This window comes from Lepidochelys olivacea (assembly GCF_965140295.1).
Source record: "Lepidochelys olivacea isolate rLepOli2 genome assembly, chromosome: 3".
Taxonomy (NCBI): Eukaryota; Metazoa; Chordata; order Testudines; family Cheloniidae; genus Lepidochelys; species Lepidochelys olivacea.
In genome coordinates this window covers 148907596-148927418 of record NC_140413.1, presented here as the reverse complement: position 1 = coordinate 148927418, position 19823 = coordinate 148907596, and positions in this window count along the sequence as shown.

The following is a 19823-nucleotide window of genomic DNA, read 5'->3' as shown; positions in this document are numbered from 1 at the left end:
TTTGTCCTTGTGTATCTGTGCATATGTGTGATGAGCTCACTAAGTCAGATGAGCTCAGTGCTGACCATGGTGAAGCCCATGGTCTCTCGTCTCTTATGGGAGGGAGTTCCATTTTCTAGAGCCAAAGCTGTCTCCTGCACCCAAGAGACTATTGAGTGACAGCTTCATCGTTCCAGCGTGGAATGTAGCTGTTATGGTCACAGAGGGAGAGGTGGTGCTCAGGTAGATAGGGCCCATCTCAAAGAAGGATTTGAACATCAAGACAGAGACCCCACCTGGGCCACTGTATTCAGGAAAGGAGCCAACAGGGAGCAGAGCACCAGGATGATGTATTCTCAGTGACCTGTGTTGCTCAGCATACAGAGAGATGCAATTTGCATCACTTGATGATTTCTCAATTTCTTTGGCATCATTCCCAGCTATAATGAGTTGTAATAATCCAGTCTAGAGGTCATGATTGCATGGATCACTGTTGCCAGGTCTGCGTCTGACAAGACAGGGCCATGGGGTGATCCTTGATAAGTCAGCTCCAGGCAGGTCTGGAAACGTCATCACTGATTTGATCTGTGTGCGTGTCACTGCTCTCCAAAATCACGCAGAGCAATTCCCTGACATCATCCTCTCTGCCGGTCTTGGCAGAGGCCTGGAACAGCTGGTAGGCCAGGGACCGTCTGAGTTTAGACAACACAAGAGTTTCCATATGTGGTTTGTTCACAGGACTCCATTGCCGCTGTGCAAAAGCCTCAAACTGCACCAATTTGCTCACCAGAGTAATAGCTGTTCTAGCTGTCCCCTGTGCTCCATGGAAGTATAACAAGTTCTGCAGCAGGACGCCCTGGTTATTGCAGTGCTTTGGGACAGCCAACTGGAAATTCGTTGGCATCTTCAGTTCTGAGAAAAGGTGGTGATTTTTACTGAATGAAATGTGAAAATGAACAATACCATCACTCCCATGTCCCCGTGCTGTTCTTCAGTTGGATATCAGATTCCATGTGTTTATGCTGCCTTGACACTTTCAATCTGCTGCAGGATGTTGGCTTGAAAATACATCATTGCTTCACCAAAGGGACCAGGGAGCTGAGGAAGCTGGAGGTCTGGGCAGCTGATAGGCAATATTGGTGGGGAGGGAGGCTGGCACCTGGGGAGGCTGGTTGGGATTTTGGCGGGAGCACAGAAGCAGGATAATGCTGCTAAAATGGCCAGCAGTGAAACAATTAATGGTGACGTTTAAATGATCCTAAGTATGTTGCAGCAGCTCTGAGCCACAGGACCCATGTCTGACAGTGACCTGTGTGGAGCCCGTGGAGCTCAGAGCAAGGCTTTTCAGCAGCAAAACCTCGACTTCGCCCAACAGAAAGCCAGATGAGCCCAGATTTTACCATCTCTGGAGTGAAACGCAAACCCACCTCTGTGCAAAAGCCTTCCACAGAAACAGCCCAAAAGAAAGGATCAGCACCTCAGCCCTGCAGAGACAGGAATACGCTGATGCTAGAACTAGCCTCAAAAGCATCTAAACCTAGCTCACTCTAATGGCAGAGAGGGAATGCCCTCCATGAGAAAAACTGGATGTACGGACATTTTGTACGTGCCTATGTACCACAGAGAGGGATGCATTTGAAGTGATAGATAGGTTAATTAGATAGAACAGTTTGGAGAAAGACGTGAAGAATCCCGTTGTTCAATTGAAATTGCAGGGAGAGGCACCATGGAAGCATTGAAGGTGGAATTTGGCCAGGACACTGCAGATAATACATCAACTCCAGTGAAAAATTCCCCAATATCTTTAATAAGTGATCAGGCCATGGATTTATCTCTCATGTAATAGATGGTGCCTCCTTGCCCCTGCTAACCCGAGCACCATTTGGTGGCATTGGGTTCAGTTAGTACGGGAAAGTGTCAGTTACTGAACAATCAATATCACTCCCTGCAAAACACCCCTTAATTCAGCAGTGACTCAGAAGGAAAACTTCCTTCCTATGAAATCACCTTCACCACTTCTTGCAACATCTGGCTATTCCCCTGGATGTCTTCCAGCCATGTAATGACCAATTCCAGCCATGCTTATTTTATAGGGTTTGATGGGGTCAGGTATGCTCCCTATGCTTATTTACTGCTCACTCACTTGCACGTATCCAGCAGGGGGAAACCCTAAATGCCCATCCTCAGTGACACATTTACCCCTAAGAGACTCAGCCAGTGCTGGGGAATTTCTTGCCCTAGGACAGAAACCTGACAGGTCTGCACACCACCAGCTACACTAGAAGTGGCCAAACCTTGCTTGCTTGGGGGCTGGCTGCCAATAAGGGGCTGTGAAAGCTTACCGAGAGCCTGCGGGCTACCCCAAGGCTGCGTGACAGAGTGGATTGCAGCCATCCACATTTGGCACTGTGCAATTGAGTAGCTTCCACGGACTGTGCTAAACAGATGAACAGCCCCAGGCCTCATCACAGAACTACCAGGGGGGCAGGGATAATTTGTCACTGGACTGTGGTCACTTTATGTTGGCTCCACCAGCTAATGTAGCTGCAAAGCAGGCCCAGGTCCCTCCTGATGAATTACCCTGGCACAGGGCAGGTGCAGAGACAACTACTCTAGCTCTGTCCCCACCAGCTGGGGATGTGTCAGGGCATGCAGGGGCTGGGCAGGAGGAGGCATGCTTGGAGCTTCTCTACGTCCCAATAATTCCCTGCTGCCACAGTGCTCATAGGGATTATGGCATTAGGGGACAAAAGTTAAGGCAGCCCTCAGGCTTCTCTAACATGCTCCATGAGCCAGTCTGGTGACCATCAGCCTCAGCACATCAGAGATGTCCTCCCCTCTTTGTTCTGGCTGTGCACCAGTGCAGAGATGCATCCCCCCCTACACACACACACACACACGATCCTTGGGCCACGTTTAGACATGCCTCTAGCATCTTCAGGGTGCTCTGTGCTGCATTACCTATAGTGCTTTGGGCTTGCCACTTTGCCCAGAACTAATATCGTTGTGCTGCATTGACAGACCTTATTGCTAAATCCCCAGACTGATAAGGGATGAGCAATTGGGTTTGGATGAAATAAGAACCCTTTTCCTATCCCAAGGTGCAAACCCAAGATCTGAAGGTTTGAAACAATGGTTTACGGGCCCCTGCAAAGAGCTGCCAGGTCCCCAGTGGAGGGTTGCTGGTTCCCAGTGCACAAGGCCAGAGGGAAGGGCAACAGGCCATCTGGCTGGCTCTCTCTAGAGGAGCCTTGCTGCTGAGAAAGGAGGAGCTCACATCAAAAGGACAGAGGAGAGCTGGGCACTGTTACAGAAAGGGAGAGAGCCAGGCCTCAGTAGGAACAATTTTTAAGTTCTCATCTGAGCCAAGCCATCCCTGCAAAGCACTCGGAACAGTTTCTCCCTTGGGTTGCTGAGTCTGCCGCTTTTGCTTCCTCAACCATTTCCTGTCACTCACCTCCAAACAAGCACATGAACTGCTGAGCAGTTCTGCATCATTAGGGCAATTCTGTTGGACCTGTCCCTTCCGTCTCTGCACATGGAACAATGCCTGGATCTCATGGCATCACGTCCCTCTCCTCCATGGAGCACGCTTTCCAGCCCCTAGACAGCCCATGTTAGTAGCACCTGGGCAGTGTCAGTCAATGGGCTTCCGCATGAATCCCTCTCCTCTGCACCTCTCTGCTCCTGCTGGGCGTGGCCAGACAAGGTTGCATTTGAGGAGTTAATATTACCTACTGTACGGGCAGAGGTTTAAAGCTTGCTCTGTGTGTGTGCCGCACACCCAGCCCTGTGACCAACCTGCAACCCCCAGGCAATTGAGAAACAAGACTGAATGAATCAAAGAAGACCCACACTACAGAGACTTTTGTTAGGAAGAAGCACATGGAGTTGGTCCACAAGCCACATCCTGGTGTTTCACCCCTTGCAGCCTAAACGCTGCAGGCTGATTGCAGTGCTGCTTTATTCCGGACCGCACTCTGTCATAATACAGTGAGCACAACCTTGCCTCTCAACCAGCAACAGCAGCACAAGTGGCCACAAGCTGAATAATCCCCTGGGACTATTTGAATTGGTGGCTGGATACATCAGTGGCAAGGTGAAACCGTAACAGCTGATTCTCGGTCGCCCTGCCCCTTGTAGGGTGATGTACACCAGGGCAAAGTGGGTATGGAAGAGGCGACTGCTCTGATCTGGGAGAAATTTACACCCACGTCACACTGGCGCAGCTGGCTCCACAGGGTATTGGCCAATGGCGAATCAAAGCCCTAGTATTGCCACCTCAGTGGGGCAGCTTTGTTGTGGTTGCCATTCAGTGAGATGCTCAGCTGCTCTGGGAGCTTTGTAAAGCTACCCAAAAGCTCCCAGATGGCACTTGGCAAAGCAGTGTTCAAAGGCAGGAACAAACTCCTCATCCCCCACCATCCAGCTCAGTTCTCAGAGGGTGCATATGCACTGGGGATTTCTGGCCTGTCTCCCGCTGCTGATCTAGCATCTATGCTAGCAAGAGTGTATGATTAAGTGTATGATGGCTATGATTAAGCAGAGAGTGGAACTAGACACTCTCACATCCTAACCTGTGCGCTTGACCCTGAGCTGCAGGGCTGGCTGTGTCACCGCCCCCTAGCTTAATTGCCATTCCCCTCCAGGGCCATCTAGCCCTTCTGACTTACAGAGACAGAAGGAAAGCAGAAGACAGTAGTGCAAGGATTCAAGGGAAGCAGTTCTCCCCAGTCTGCTCTTTTCAGCCAGCTCAGATCCAATTCTAAACACTCCTCCGACAAAGTGCCTCTCGGCTCCTGGAAACTCTCCCCTTGGGGGCTGTTCCTCATCAGTGCTTTTCTCCCCTCTTCATTACATTTCGTCATCTTGCTCCCTGGCTCAAGGTTTATAAGCCTGGTTTTAGTGACTCCTGAGGCTTCCAGCCCTGCCCATATCTTCCGAGTGCCCGCGGTGGGGAAAGGAATGTTTACCCCTGCAACCAGGGCTTGGCAGCAGCTCAGTAGCTGGAATCAGGCCCTCCGGGTGGGAAGCAGCATCCAGATTCCAGGCATTCAAATACCATGGAGGTGTTCAGCTACCACAGTGGTGGGTCAGGTTGCCAACAGTCTCTTATTAAGAGGGACAGCCATTACTTTTTCATCTCTGTACAGCAAGATCGGGAGTGGAGGAGGGCTGCAAAAAGCAGCAAGAAATACCCCTGGCAAACATAGGTGAGTACAGCTTATTATTAATAATAATGATGATGGTGATAATAACAGGAGGAGAGCTGGGGTAGGGGCTGTAAGAAAACAGGCCCTTATTTTTGAAATACAATGTTGGCAACCCTAAGGTGGTCGGCACGGTAGGTAAACAAAGAGGATGGATGGATGTTTTAGCTCTCTCCCTCCCCTTTTCTTCCCCCATAGGATTTTAACCCAAGGAAGGCAGCTTAGGGGATCATTTCCAGCTATCCTCTCACAAGAGCTGTGGCATACTGTATGGGATGTGAGGGTGTATGCTATCATGTATGACCATCAATAGCCCCTTCCCTTCCCATCCCCATTGCTTCCTGCTTTCCGTTCTTTCAGCTGAGAACGCCAATTGTGCAGGGCTGGGGTGGGGCAGCGCCGGGAGCTGAAGAACCTGAAAATAATGTTGCTTAAAACATTCAACCCCCCAGAACCTGACAAACTAGTGGAAAGTGTGTTCCCCTTCCTGTTGGGGTGCGAAGGAACCTAGTGGGTGGTGGGCAGAGTGAGCTCCAGTCTTGCTTCCTTGGCTATTTCTCTGGGCTGTCTGTCCCCTAGGAACCTATCTGTCCTTCCTGTGAAAGCCCTGCTGATTTCCTTGCTAAGGCTCCCTTGCCTCCTCCACACTGTCACAGGAGCTTTAGGGGAGACTTAGGAGAGCAGAGCTGATAGATCCAGCTGAATTCCCATCTCCCACCAGACTGGACCCCCGTGTCATGTCTTTGCCTTCCCTCTGAGGCTTCTGGCTTTAGTGGGACAGTCACTGCTGTGAGTGCCTCACGACTCACACCCCTTCGAGGTGAGCTTCAGTGGATCTGACATGGCCAAACCCCACACCCGTGTGGGAAGCTTTCTTAGCCTGGGCTCAAGGCCTGAGAACCAGAATTGTAGTAAATAAAAAATGGTAAATAAATATATTAATCAACATCATACATTCCTTTGTGTATCTTTTTGCGGTAGCAGTGTGTAATGCTTAGGGGAGAAAAATATAATAAAAAAAAAAGGTGGAAGGCGGGGGGGCAGAACAGCCCGTCTCAGCTGACCAGCCTGCTTGCTTACATAAAGCTGTGTTCTGTCTCATCATTGAACCGCCACAGGGATCCAGGTGCATGGCTGCGGGAGCTGATCTGGATTCCTGGTTAACCAAAGCCGCAGAGCTCTTCTGTTAGAGGAGGTGTGCTTTCCAGCCCTTTCCTCATGCAGCATTACCTCCTACTGGAATGGCTCTGGGTAGCAGAGACGAGCACTCAGGGCTCGCACCTGTCCCTGCATCCCAAGCCCTCTGCCTTTTCTCGCTCCCTAGGTCTGCTGGATCTGGAAGAAGAGCTGTGGCAAGAACTCTGGCAGTAAAACGCCAGTCCTTCGGCCGCTGGCCCACTCCTGTGGTTATATTGTCACACACACGATTAGTCACAGACCTGGCTCCTACCCAATACCAGAGGCACAACCCATTGGCACTAAATGATGTTACGGAGCACAGCAGGCATGTAGGCAAAAGGACACTGACCCACTCAGCACACCCACAGGAATAGGGGCTCTCACCTGCGCTGCTCTCTGGATGATACTGCACCCTGTAGGGGTCGGGGGCTCCAGCACTGCTTGGTTTAGACTGGTGACTATAGACAGTCACGTGTTTGTGTGCGAAGGGGTCTGCATGTCTGTTGGGTGCATGCAGGCCAGCAAACAAGAGGGAGGTGTGTGTTTTCTGATGGTGGGCAGGAGTGGATGGGAGAGTGTGAAAGAGCTTTCAATGTCTGGGGGTGTTTTCATGTTCTCCCTGGGTGTGTGAGTGCGAGAGAGAGAGTGTGAGAGTTTCCATGTTGTGTCTAATAGGCTCTTTGTTTAACCAGTGCAGAAGGAAGAGAAAATCATCTGCATATAATGAATCCATTTACTGGATGGAGTTCCCAGGAGAGGGGCAGGAGAGCAGGATTTATGGAACGCACCAGGCTGTTGCTGCTAGGAGGGGGACACCAATCTGGTTTTGATTTTCACTCATAAGTGGAGGCGGCCACACAAGCCAAGGCCTCATAAATGTCCTGCTGAGAAGAGTGGCCATTAGCACTGAGCAACCCCATGTCTCTGACTAATTCCAGCCCTGCTGTACTGGCTTCCAGGGATGTGTTTCCCCAAGTAGCAGCTATTCAATGGGGCCTCACCTCCCAGTGGCTCTGAGAAGCTTTAAGGTGAGAGGGGAGGGGAGAATGGAGAAGTGAGCAGAGCTCTCCCACCAGGAGACAGGGACTGAGCCGCAGTAGGTTGAGGACAGAAGCCCTTTAACTGAAGAGCGAAGTGCTGTCTATGGAGCATGAGCAGTGCGCAGTGAATGATGAGATTGTAGTTTCGCCTTGTGCACACATCTGCCTGACAGATCTTGCTTCATCTGGGCCACAAAGCCATGGGTGAATCACGGGAAAGCTGAGTAACAGCAAATATTGACCCTAGTTACAGTGCCTTCATATGCTGAAGCCGTGAACCCCATTTCCTGCCCGAGCATTTTGCACACGGATTTTAAGTACATTTAAGTCTAATGGATTCTTCTCGGGCACAGTATCCGGTGAGCCCTGTTCCAAAACACAGCTGCCACGTGGAGCCAGTTCAGTGCTTTCTCCTTTAAAGCTCCATGTGCTCCTTTAAAGCCAGGCCCATCCCTCTACACTTCAGCCTTTGGGGCGGGAAGCTCTTTCGAAGGGTACGTCTCCACAGCCTGCCCCAGCCCACGGCACTGAGCCTCAGAGCCTGGGTCTACAGACTCCGGCTCACAATATGGTGCTAAAAATAGCTGTGTAGATGGTCGGGCTCGGACTGGCGCTTAGGGTCTGAAGCCCCCCTTGCCCAGCTTCAGAGCCCAAGCGCCAGCCCGAGCCCCAAGGTCTGCACAGCACTTCTGAGTGCCGTAGGGCAAGCCCCGTGAACTCAAGTCTGTAGACAACAGGCTCTGAGCCTGGCTGCCAGGGGCTGAGGCTTGCTGTGGAGACATACCCCAGATCTCCTCTAAAAGGAGCAGAGTCTCTTGTTAGAGGCCTGGAAGCCTAGTCAAGAACCTTCTGGCACAGCAACACCTACTGCCACATTCTGCCTCATGAGGAATGGGCCATAGTGTCCTCCACACTGGCCTCAGGAACAGAGCACCCCTGTGGCAAGTGCCCTATCCACAGATTTCATGTATTCTTGGCCTTTGGGCTTTCAATGTAGCTTGTTCTTTCCAGCAATTCAGGTAGAAGTGGTGCGGGGCTCCCTGGAGGTGCCAGGGCAGCACAGTGCTACTGGCCTTATTGCTGGCAGGGTCAGGGCCCTGCTGCCCTCTTCACTCTGGTTGCAAAAGAAGTCACTAGAGAGCTGTGAATAGGTTGCTTGGACAGCGAACAAAGGTGGCATCTGGGAATGGGCTGTTTCTCTGCCGCAGCCCCCCAAAACACTGAATCCTGCTAAGCAAGGAAGACTTGAGTGGATGAAAGAGCTCAGAGTGATCCAATGACTTTCCCTCACCGCCCTGCCAATAAACCCTCCTCTTACCCTGTGAGAACCTTGCCTCCACCCTCCTGCACTCCAGAGCCAATGAAAGGTTGCAGGTCATCAGGCAAATGCTGTCTCTCCCATAACGAACCATACGTAGCTGCGGGGGGTGGGCTGGGTGAGCACAGTGTGTGTGTGTGTGTGTGTACACGTCAAGGCAGAGGGGGATTTGCCATAATTGAATCTCTTGTGCTACTTTAAACCAGCCCCAGACAGGCTAAATTTTCATTCTCCAAGCCACAGGGAAGAGAAAGAGGGAGTCACTTTAGATAGATAGATAGATAGATAGATAGATAGATAGATAGATAGCCCCCAAGACTGATTGGGCAGATCCCCTATTTGCAGGTCTCAGGCAGGCAGCCAGAAACTCAGTCAGGAAGTGACTCTCCAATCTGTGGGAGGGGAAATTAAGGAATCCAGAATGGGGCTGGTCAAATTCTACTGGACATGATCCCACAGCATCTTCACCCTGATGGGGATGAGGTCCCCTTACATTATATCCAAGAGAATTGCACTGTTTGAAGCTGAAAAATACAGATATTTTTAGAGTCTCCCATGTATATAAGCACAGAGGAAGGCTGAGGGCATCTGGGAGCCAGTTTCAACTCCCTGATCCTATGGGCTGGTTTATGCCAGTCCAGGCTCATGCCACTGATGTATGATCTTTATAGGATCTTGCACCAGTGGAGAATCAGTGTAACAAAGCAGAACTTTGCCATGTTCTCCCCTTGCCTATGAGATATCCCTAGACCAGGGTGATGGGGGCAGCCAGTGCAGGAGACATCTCTGCCAGCTTTATGCCAGCTGAGAGATTCCTTCCACCAGGGGAAATCTCTAGTGGCCACTTGCAGTCAGATTCCAGATAGTATGCACTGACTGAGTGATGCAAATTGGTCAAAGTGGAAACAGGACTCTGAACAACTGTGTATATTCTCCAGGCTATGTCTTCTATTCCCCCAATCCCAGATATTTTTCCATCCATTCCCATGTCTGGCCTAGGTTCTACCATATTTACAGACTAGACTGGATTGTGTGACATGCAGTCCATGCTGGTTTATAGCATGCAATTTCCACTGGACTGGGACATGCAATCAGTGCTGGTTTATAGCACCGCAGTTTGCACTATGAATGGGATTTAAGTGTAAAGGGAAACATGAGTGCATCACATAGAGAGACCAGCTGAGGGTTCTAACAGGGTCCACTGGAATTTCCACTAGGACGAGGAACAAGGTCTGCTTCTTCTGGAGCCCCAGTTTGATGGCATTGAAGTGCCAGAGAACCAAGACCGGGAACAGCTGATCAAGACGGTTTCCCTGTCCAAGCTGGATGAGAAGCAAAAAGTAAACAAACAGACTCAATACTCTACAGTTGTTGAGATTTTAAACTTTCTTTCCATGTGCATGATCTCACATGTCATTAGTAACATAGGGAAGGATATTTAAAACAACGCAAATGTTATGGTGAGTGGCTAATTTAATTACTTACTACAGCTCTCCCTCCACCCACCTCCATCCCCTGCCCTTCTCAAGTACTAGTGCCAAAACTACTCAGAAGAATAGTACAATGGATTGAAGGCCGGAAATGTTGAAGGGAGTTGGGTTGCACTATACTGGATCTACCTATCATCTAGAGTTTTCTATGTCCCCCATCACTGTGGTATCTGAGCACCTCCCAATTTTAAATGTATTTCTCCTCACAACATCCCCTGTGAAGTGGGGCCATGCTGTTATTCCCATTTTACAGATCAGCACTGACTCCCAGACCCTCAAAAGTATTCAGGCGCCTAACTTTCATGGAAATCAGTAGACATCAGATGCCTCAATATCTTTGAGGCTCTGGGTCAGAAAAACTAATTGTCTTGTTCAAGGTCACTCAGGAAGCCTGTGGCAGAGCAGAGAACTGAACTGGGATTTCCTGAGTCCCAGGCTAGTGTCCTAACCCCTGGGAGCACGATGCTGTAACAGCCTGGAAGTGTCCTGAGAAACTTTACACAATCATCAGAGGTTACAAGCCTAACAGAGAAGGAGCAAGGTAGCTAGGGAAAATGTGTGAGCTGTATTCACAGACTTGCACACAACTATACACAGCAGGACATGCTCACACGCATAATTGCATGGCTGCATCTGTGATATACTCTCACACCCCACACTACGTTTGTGGGTGCTATGACACACAAGAACATGCAAACATTATTAATTTATTATTTATTATTATATCTATTGCAGTGTTACCAAAGGGTCCCAAATATCAGCTAATGCCATCATCTCCTCTCCAAATAGCCCTTCTCTAGCCAATCCCATGCTAGCAATTAAATCTACCTGCCTGTCTCCTTCACATCCCCCACTGACTGTTTTCAGGACACAAACTCTTCCTCTTACGAGGTGTATTTCCATCTCCCCTGAAGTCTGGGGTTTCCAGTGTCTGCAATCAGGAAATCCATGTGCAATCCATTTAACGTCCAGGTGATGGCTGGCAGGCTGAGCCCTACTGGATTCTGTGGTTTGGCTGCAGCCTCTAGGTTACTGTGCTTCCTGTGCTCCAGTTGTGAGCAACTTTATGGTCAGACCCACCCCTCTACAAACCTTCATGAGAGGGGCCAGAAGGTGGAGAGGAGAATGACTGTCTCTGAGCGTTAAGACCAAGAAGCAGAGTTTCCTGGAACTACTCTGGTGAGCACATGAACCCACCATCCAAGCTGTGGAGCTGAACGCACAAAGGATTCAGACAGAGCCTATAAGCAGAGAAAGTCCCAGCCGGGCCTTAGGTTCAGCGGCATGAAGTCTGCCACTTATTATGGAAAAACTATAGGCTCCAGTGTTGGCCCTTTAGAAAAGGTCTTGCTTGGATGGTGTAATTTGTGAACAATTCTCAGAGGATACCAGCCCAGCATGGTTTGTCCGGGGCAAAGCAAATTCTCCTGAATGGCTCCTACCAGTTCAGTGAGGAAGTAACTTTCCTCCAGGACCAGCTCAGCATGGATTATACCAGCTCAGTGTAGTTCTGACCGTCTTGGCAAGGGGCAGGGGACTTCAAATTAAGTCCAGCTCAGTAAAGCTCCTACCAGATCCACTGATTTCCACTAGCTCCTGTTAGTCCTAAGAGGCTCCCACTGGTTTGGATGACAGGCTGAGCTCTGGGAAAGGAACATATGTCTCCTCTCCCCTGCAAACTAAAGCAAACCGTGAGTGGGAGGTCCAAGGGACATCACCAGTAGGAAAGCTCTCCCAGGTGGCATTCCTCAGGATGACATAGAGTGGGGCAAAAGGGAGAGGATGTTATGGTGTTAAAGCTCTGAAGAAGTTCAGGTCCCCCTGTCCGTAGAGGTACCCATCAAGCCATGAGCTAGTCAAGAATGGTGCTTTGACACCCACAACTGTTTGCTTGTGCCAGAACATCATGGCATCCACAAATGTGTTGAGGCGAGGGAGTGAGTGGGATTTAAGTGTTACATACACGTTGTGTTGGCCAGGACTGGATTTCCCCCAAAAGGAACACAAAAAGGGCACCAACAAAGCCAGTGTGAATATGTGTAAAAATATTTGGAGTAATGCCCTCCTCCAGCACAAACATCAGCCACCTGGCTTGGGCTACCAGCCAAGAGCCAGTTGACTGATCTCCCAGGCCCCCTGGACACAGGCTTCCACAGCTTCTCAGCCACTTCCCCCCCCCCCCGAATATTTGCTGCCCCTTGGCTGCACTGAGCCCAGCTATCAGTGCCCCTTGGTGCTGGAGACGCTTGCAGAGAGAGAGAGCGCCTTCCTGACCAAGAGTTTTTCATCACTTAACGGCTCAATAACACTGTCCCAGAGAGGGACACTCAAGAGTACCCTGGAGACAATCCTGGAGACAAGCCCAGTCCTGCAGCACCTCTTTCAAACTCCGCAGGCACTTTCCCCACCCCCTTTATTCCCTTGGCAGAGCTGGGAACCAAAAGGATTGCTTTGATTAGATGCTTATGGACACTTGATCGTCTGACTTGCATCCACGTCTCCTAACATTAACTGACTGTGTGGGCTGCTTTGCCTCAGGACCAAGGAGCCTGCTGCATTCCCCTCCAGCTGTGTCGTCGTCAGCGTCATGCTGACTGATTCAAGCAGTGAAGAGAGAGGTTGTTTTTCTAACCTGTCCTCCTTTAAGTAAACTTTCCCAAGTATTCCTCTCCACTGTCGTCAGGATCATCTGCTGCTCACAGATTTCGAATCCTGAAAGGAAAACTTCAGAATACAGAAAAGATTTTCAAATCCCTGCATCTAAAAAAGAAAGATAAAAAAATCACCTCAACACTAGCCTGCAGCATCCCCTGCTATTTCAAATCCTGGGCGCCACACTCCCTGCACAACTCTACGGACACTCCTCACTCGGACTTAGAGCCCCCCGTTATCCCAGTCCTCCCCCCCCACAGCTCTGCCCATGCCCCTCACCCCTGACCTGCAGCCCCCCTGCTATCCCAGGCCTGGGCTCCCCACACACAGCTCTGCCAGTGCCCCTCACCCCTAACCTGCAGCCCCCCCGCTATCCTAGCCTTGCCCCCCCCCCGGCTCTGCCCATGCCCCTCATTCCTGACCTGCAGCCCCTCCGTGCTGTTCTAGTCATGAGCCCAAATTCAGCTCTGCTAATGCACTTCAGTCCTGATTTATGACATCCCCTGCTATTGCAGTCGTGGGTTCCACAACACAAGCGTTCCAGTGCACCTTAGTCCTGACTTGCATCACCTCCTACTCCATGTTATGTCTTCCCTAGACATAATTATCAGTTGTGGAACATAGGAATTGCCACACTGGTTCAGACCTGCGGTCCCTCTAGCCGATTGTCCTATCTCTGACACTAGCCAGCACCAGGCACTTCAGAGGAAGATGTAAGAACCCTACAATTAGGCAGATATGGGATAATCTACCCAACACACTACATCTCATCCTAATCTCTAATAGAGATAAGGTTTACACCCTAACACATCAAGTTTAACATCCCTTCCAACATTTTTATTAGCAGTAACTATTATAACTCTAAATATTGGTCAGCCATATACATGTCCAATCCCTTTCTGAACCTTGCTAAGTTCTCGATCTCAACAAATTCCTGTGCCAATGAGTTCCACAATCTAATCACACATTGTGTGAAAAAGGATTTCCTTTTATCAGCTCTGAATTTGTCACTTTTTAATGTCATTGAATGTCCCCTTGTTCTTGTGTTACAAAGCAAGGAGAACAGAAGCTTCCAATTTCCCTTCTCTGGACCATTCATCGTCTCCTCATCACTTTTCAAAGAATCCCGGTCTTTTCAATCTCTCATCATGTGAGAGTTTTTCCATGATCATAATCATGGCCCTTCTCTAATTGTGCAGTATCTTTTCTGAGAGAAATGACCAGAACGTCACACACTATTCCAGAAGAGACTGCACCATTGATTTATATGATGGCATTATATTACTTTCTGTTTTATTCTCCATCCCATTCCTCATGCCTTCAAACATCTTGTTTGTGTTTTTGACCATGGCTGTGTTATACTGAGCAAAGGTTTTCCTTGAGATGTCTGCAGTGATGCTTTGGTCCCTTTCATGCATTTATACAGTTAATTTAGGACTTTGTAAGATGTATAAGTAGTTTAAGTTTTTCCCTCCAGTGGGCACCACTTTACATTCACCAACATTGAACATTATTTGCCATTGGGTTGCCCATTCACCTAGCTTGGTTAGATCCCTCTGAGCTTCCTCAAAAGACCTTCCTGATCCTGACTAACCTAAATTTTGTTAGTTTCAGCATGCTAGCATTAAAAGCTCCTGCATTGCAAGTGAAAAAAAGTGCCATTACAGAATGCCAAACACCACCATTTGTTTTGTATTTGTAAATCATTTGCTGAACTGCATGCTGTTGAATTCACTGCCCTAGAAAATGAAAGCCTCTCTGGACACAAAAGGAACAGCACCAGCTTCCCCAGAGCGTCAGAGGCCCCATCTCTCAGTACCCTAGGGAGTTGAAGCTCTGTGACGAGTTCGATCCATGCTTTCTCTGATGAAACTATCAAGGAGAATGATGACAGCCAATTGCTAGGTTGTTTGGGTGATGCTAGGAATTCAACTAACCGCACCCAAATCATTTCACATATGGGCTGCCAAACAGCCATCAAATGGAAATGGCTTATTGTGCTATGGTTTGTCATGAGGCTGAATATCCACTTAAGAATAAACCACAAGCATCAACCTCCTCTCCTCAGTAAAACACCTTCCAGCTGAGACTTTCCACAACATTCCCTCCCAACAGTGTGGTTTACAATTCCAGAGCAGGGTTGTGGGTCCACTGAGCTCAGGAGCTACTGCACAGTGGTGCAGGGACTGAGGTCCCAGCCAGCTGTGGACCGAGTGTGAAGAGCAGAAGGTTAACATGCCCCATCCATCACTGGACAGCACATCTGTAAAAAAGGAAATAAATATGAACTCAAGTTAAAATCTTGTCTGGAGATGAGTTGAGTTCTCCCCAATGGCAACTAAAGAATATGATGTGGGGGCGAGGGGTGCAGCTGAGCTGATTTAGTGCTGACTTGTGCTTGTGATTCTTCAAAAGAGTCTTATTCCCTCTCCACTGCATCTCCTCTGTCCCAGAGACACAGAGTTCGAGTACTGCTCGGAATATTCTGCTTCTTCTTCCCGTCCCAAAGAGATTTAAAATTTTGTTATCTTGCCAGACTCTTAAAAAGAGGCCATTACAGTCTGGACAAATTTAAAAGAACTGTGTGTTTTAGGAAAACCCAATTAAATTCTCTGGTCCTCAGTATCTCGCTTTCATCTCTGCCGAGTATCAGCTTTCTCCTTTCCTACCAGCCTCATCCTCCTTTCTGATTCACTCAGTAAGATTATACCCCAGAGCTCCCTAGGGTAGAGTACCTGACTTGCCGTGTATACCTGCAGAGCACTATGTACAACTGTGTCTCTATATAAATAATGATGATAGTGCAGTCCTATCTTGATGTCTCATGCACAAGGCACTATCCGGAAACTCTTGTAAACTTCCCCCACACGCGCATGAACATACATACTTCATCCTACTGTCACCAACAGGGCTTCAGCAGTCCTGCCTAGTGGTCATAACAGGGGTGGTCGGAGGCCAGGAACAACGCCAAAGGTAGAGCTGGAGTCAGGAACCAGGACTCAGAGCTGGGGTCAGGAGTCCGAGAGCAAGCCAAGAGGCAGTTCTATCACTATGACTAGCAGCACTGCACTGACGCTTCTCGGAAGTGCTTGTGGGCTTACATAGGGCACCTGAATCAATCAGAGGCCACAAGGGAAGCTGTCAGTCCAGCCTTCCAAGGTGGTACTTCCTGTGGTGTTTATTTGCACAGGGTGTATGTGATAATGCATATGGCCCTATTGTGGCTGCTGGGTAGTGGCATAGAGGCCATGGCCAGCAACGTGGGTTCTAGTCCCCATAGAACCTCACAGCTATTCCCAGGGAGAGGTGAGAGATAGGACAGTGGGAGAGAGGGCCAAACGAAAATGCAATGCACTCTAATGGTCCTGGCCAGTGGAGTGGCCCCTCAAAGGCCATGAGGCTGTTCTAAATTTTGTCAGAGGCCAGTGTAGTCCCCAGTATCAGTAGAGAAGTGTCATAAAGCCACCAATGATCCCTCCTCCCCAGGTGTGCCAAATACACCCCAATCCTTTCCTTGTGACTCCCCCGCAGAGAATGAATCCACCTGCCTGGGAGACACACCTAAAAGCCTTAAGAAATAAAATGGCATGTAGTGTTTTCGCCTGACTGGCAAGGAGGCTCAGAGGTGCCACATTTCACCGCAGCTTCCACACCTACCACAGGCCCTTATGTAATGAAAGAATAAGTCCCCTTCTGGGTATTCTCTTAGGGAATGTTCAGCGGAAAATTGGAATGCAAGAGTCTGCGAAACAGAAAGCACATACAATAATTAGGGATGGTGTAAACTGATCTGAGTAGCCTAACAACCTGAATTCCAATCCAACCAACCTGAATCTTTGCCCAAAATACCAGCCCAACCACCCAACCTTCCTAGGATAAAAAAAAAAATGGTTATTTTTTTTCCAACTTTCACAGGTGTTTGAGATTCCATCTATTACCAGAAATTTACCAAAACACAGAAGAGCCTTTCTCACAGATCATTCTGAATTGAGCAGTACAGGGAATTACCAAAAAGCTGGAAAGAAATCCTGTTCTCTCAGGATCTGCAAATGGATTTCTAGGTTCAGATAAACATACTTTGTCCATTCCAGACTTATCTCAGGACTCAGCTTGGTGCGTGATGGCATCAAGCCCAGGTGGCACCGATCGTGTCATGGTCTTAGACTTCTAACCATCAGGAAAACAAGGAGCAAAAAGGAACAGCCTCCTGGTAGTTACAACTTCCATGAGGTGATTGATCCTAAGTGTGCACTGCTCAGAGAAACAGAGTTGCAGCTTTGATGGCTGAACTCTCCAGAAGTGAAGGGCTTTGGGACACAGTTGAGATATTTGTTATACGGTACCAGCATAATGTTTCAACGTGCCTAAAAAGGAGTGAAGAGCAGGCAAAGGGTCAGTGTGTTTGGTGGGGGAGGGGGCAAGGAAGCAGTGCTGAAACCAATTGGGGGCCCGTGGGAGTGGCTTCCCCCCCCCCCGAACTCTGGCACCCTTTAGGTATATGTATGGTGTCTTTTCAAGCATATTTTTCAATTGAAAAATGGCCAATGACTCACTCTCCTCCTGTTTCGCCTTAGTTACAAAATCTGGCTCTGCTACTGGGACAAGACCTAAGGAAAAGGCAAGACTAGCTGAGAACAGACTCCATTTAAGTTGCATACAGACCTCACACAAAGCACAGAGAATTGGTCAGTAGATTGAAGCCATCTGGCTGGAGCAGCCATCAGAGGAAAACCTTGCAGGAGGTTTCTCCAACATACCCCATGATGCTCCAATATCAGAGCATGATATGGGTTTCCTCCATTCCAAAGAAGTGCAACTAAATGGAGGGAGAATAGGACTCTCTGTAGTTTGTCTTTCAGATGTACTCACAATGTATGAGTCCAGCTGGCACTCACTCTTGCAAAGGATTTCAGTTCTGACTCTATGCCTAGTTATGCAGATCCTGCTGCACTTAGAGTCTGGAAGTCTGTGTCCTGGCACTGGGCTGCAGATCCTGTGCTGTGCTCAGAGAATGGAGTGCAAACCTCGGCACTAGTGCAGTGTGTGGTGTCTTGCTGCTCAGAGGTAGAGGGCGATGGAACTTTTTCTACTCAGAGCATGGGGCTGTGGATCCTCTTGCGCTCAGACGATGGGAATATGAAGCCTAGAGATCTCCAAATTAAATACTCAGTGAAGCAGTTTCTGCAGTGGTAAAGGAGTCCACTAAAAGGAAGGTTAGGGGATCATTGGTAAGGCCCTACCAAATTCACGGTCCATTTTGGTCATAGGACTTTAAAAATCATAAATTTCATGATTTCAGATATTTAAATCTGAAATTTCATGGTGCTGTAACTGTAGAGGTCCTGACCCAAAAGGGTATTGTGTGGGGGTTAGAAGGTTATTGTAGGGGCATCGTGGTATTGCCACCCTTACTTAGGTGCTTGCTGCTCACCTCCCCTCTGCCTCCGGTCCCACCCTGACTCCACCCCGCCTCACCCCCTTCCCCCCCATTCCAACGCCTTCCCCAAAGTCCCCGCCCCAACTCCGCACCCTCCCTGCCCCCATTCCAACTCCTTCCCCAAATCCTCACCCCCATCTCTTCCCTGCCTCCTCCCCTGAGCGCGCCATGTTCCTGCTTCTCCCCCCTCCATCCCGGAGCTTGCTACAGTTGTTTGGCAGTGGCAAGCGCTGGGAGGTAGGCGGAGGAGCAGGGACACGGCGCACTCAGGAGAGGAGGCGGAGGTGAGGGGGGAGGAGCTTGGCTGCCGGTGGGTGCAAAGCATACACTAATTTTTCCCTGTGGGTGCTCCATCCCCAGAGCACCCACAGAGTTGGCGCCTATGCTTCAGAGCTGGGCGGCTGGAAATCAGCGACTGCTGGCTGGGCGCCCAGCTTTGAAGGCAGCACCACCAGCAGCAGCACAGAAGTAAGGGTGGCAATACCGTGACACCCCTACAATAACGTTGTCATTCCCCCACAATAGCCTTTTGGGTCAGGAACTCTACAGTTACAACACCGTGAAATTTCAGATTTAAATCCTATTAAAATTTTATGTCCAAAACTCCAGCAGCAGTGCAGAAGTAAGGATGGCATGGTATAGTATTGCCACACTTACTATGATAACTTCTGCGCTGCTGCTGGTAGGGTGCTGCCTTCAGAGCTGGGTGCCTGGCCAGCAGCTGCCGCTCTCCGACTACGCAACTCTGAAGGCAGTGCAGAAGTAAAAGTTTGCAATACCATGCCCCCCCACACAACAATCATGCGACTCCCCCGCAACCCGCTTTTGGGCCGGGAACCCAGTTTGAGAAATGCTGGTCTCCCTCATGAAATCTGTACTGTATAGAGTAAAAGTTCACAAAAGACCAGGTTTAACGGAGGAGACCAGATTTCATGGTCCGTGATGAGTTTTTCGTGGCCGTGAATTTGGTAGGGCCCTAATCATTGGCTTTGCTCACATTGCCCCGAGATATTTTATATTTTAGTCATAACCGGAGAGAAGCAGCAGCAGCTACAGTCTATCCACTCCAGTCAATAGCATAAGCGCATTAAGGGAGACTATTGGTATTAGACCTCCCAGGCTCTCCACAATAAAAAACACCCATTGGACTCTATCCATCCGGAAAAAGAAATTCATTGATGTATGAGTACATGTGGAGGGCAGAGGGATTCCTGCTTATTTCCCGAGCTCATCCCAAATATTCACCCATTGCTGAGGTACAGCTGGACATTCGTCACAACACAGCCCCAATTTTGTTCAGAACTTCCCTGAAATATCATCAGCAAGGGCGCTTTATCATGGCATTTTTAGGGAGTCACAGACAGCTCATGGTGAAAAGGGCAAGGGACATGGAAATGTCTTAAATCACAAGGTCACATACCACAGGCATCATTTTATATCTCAAGTAATCTTTCTTTGTATTTCATTGAAAATGAATGATGCTTATGCTTTGATAACATTGAACAAAGCTGAACATAC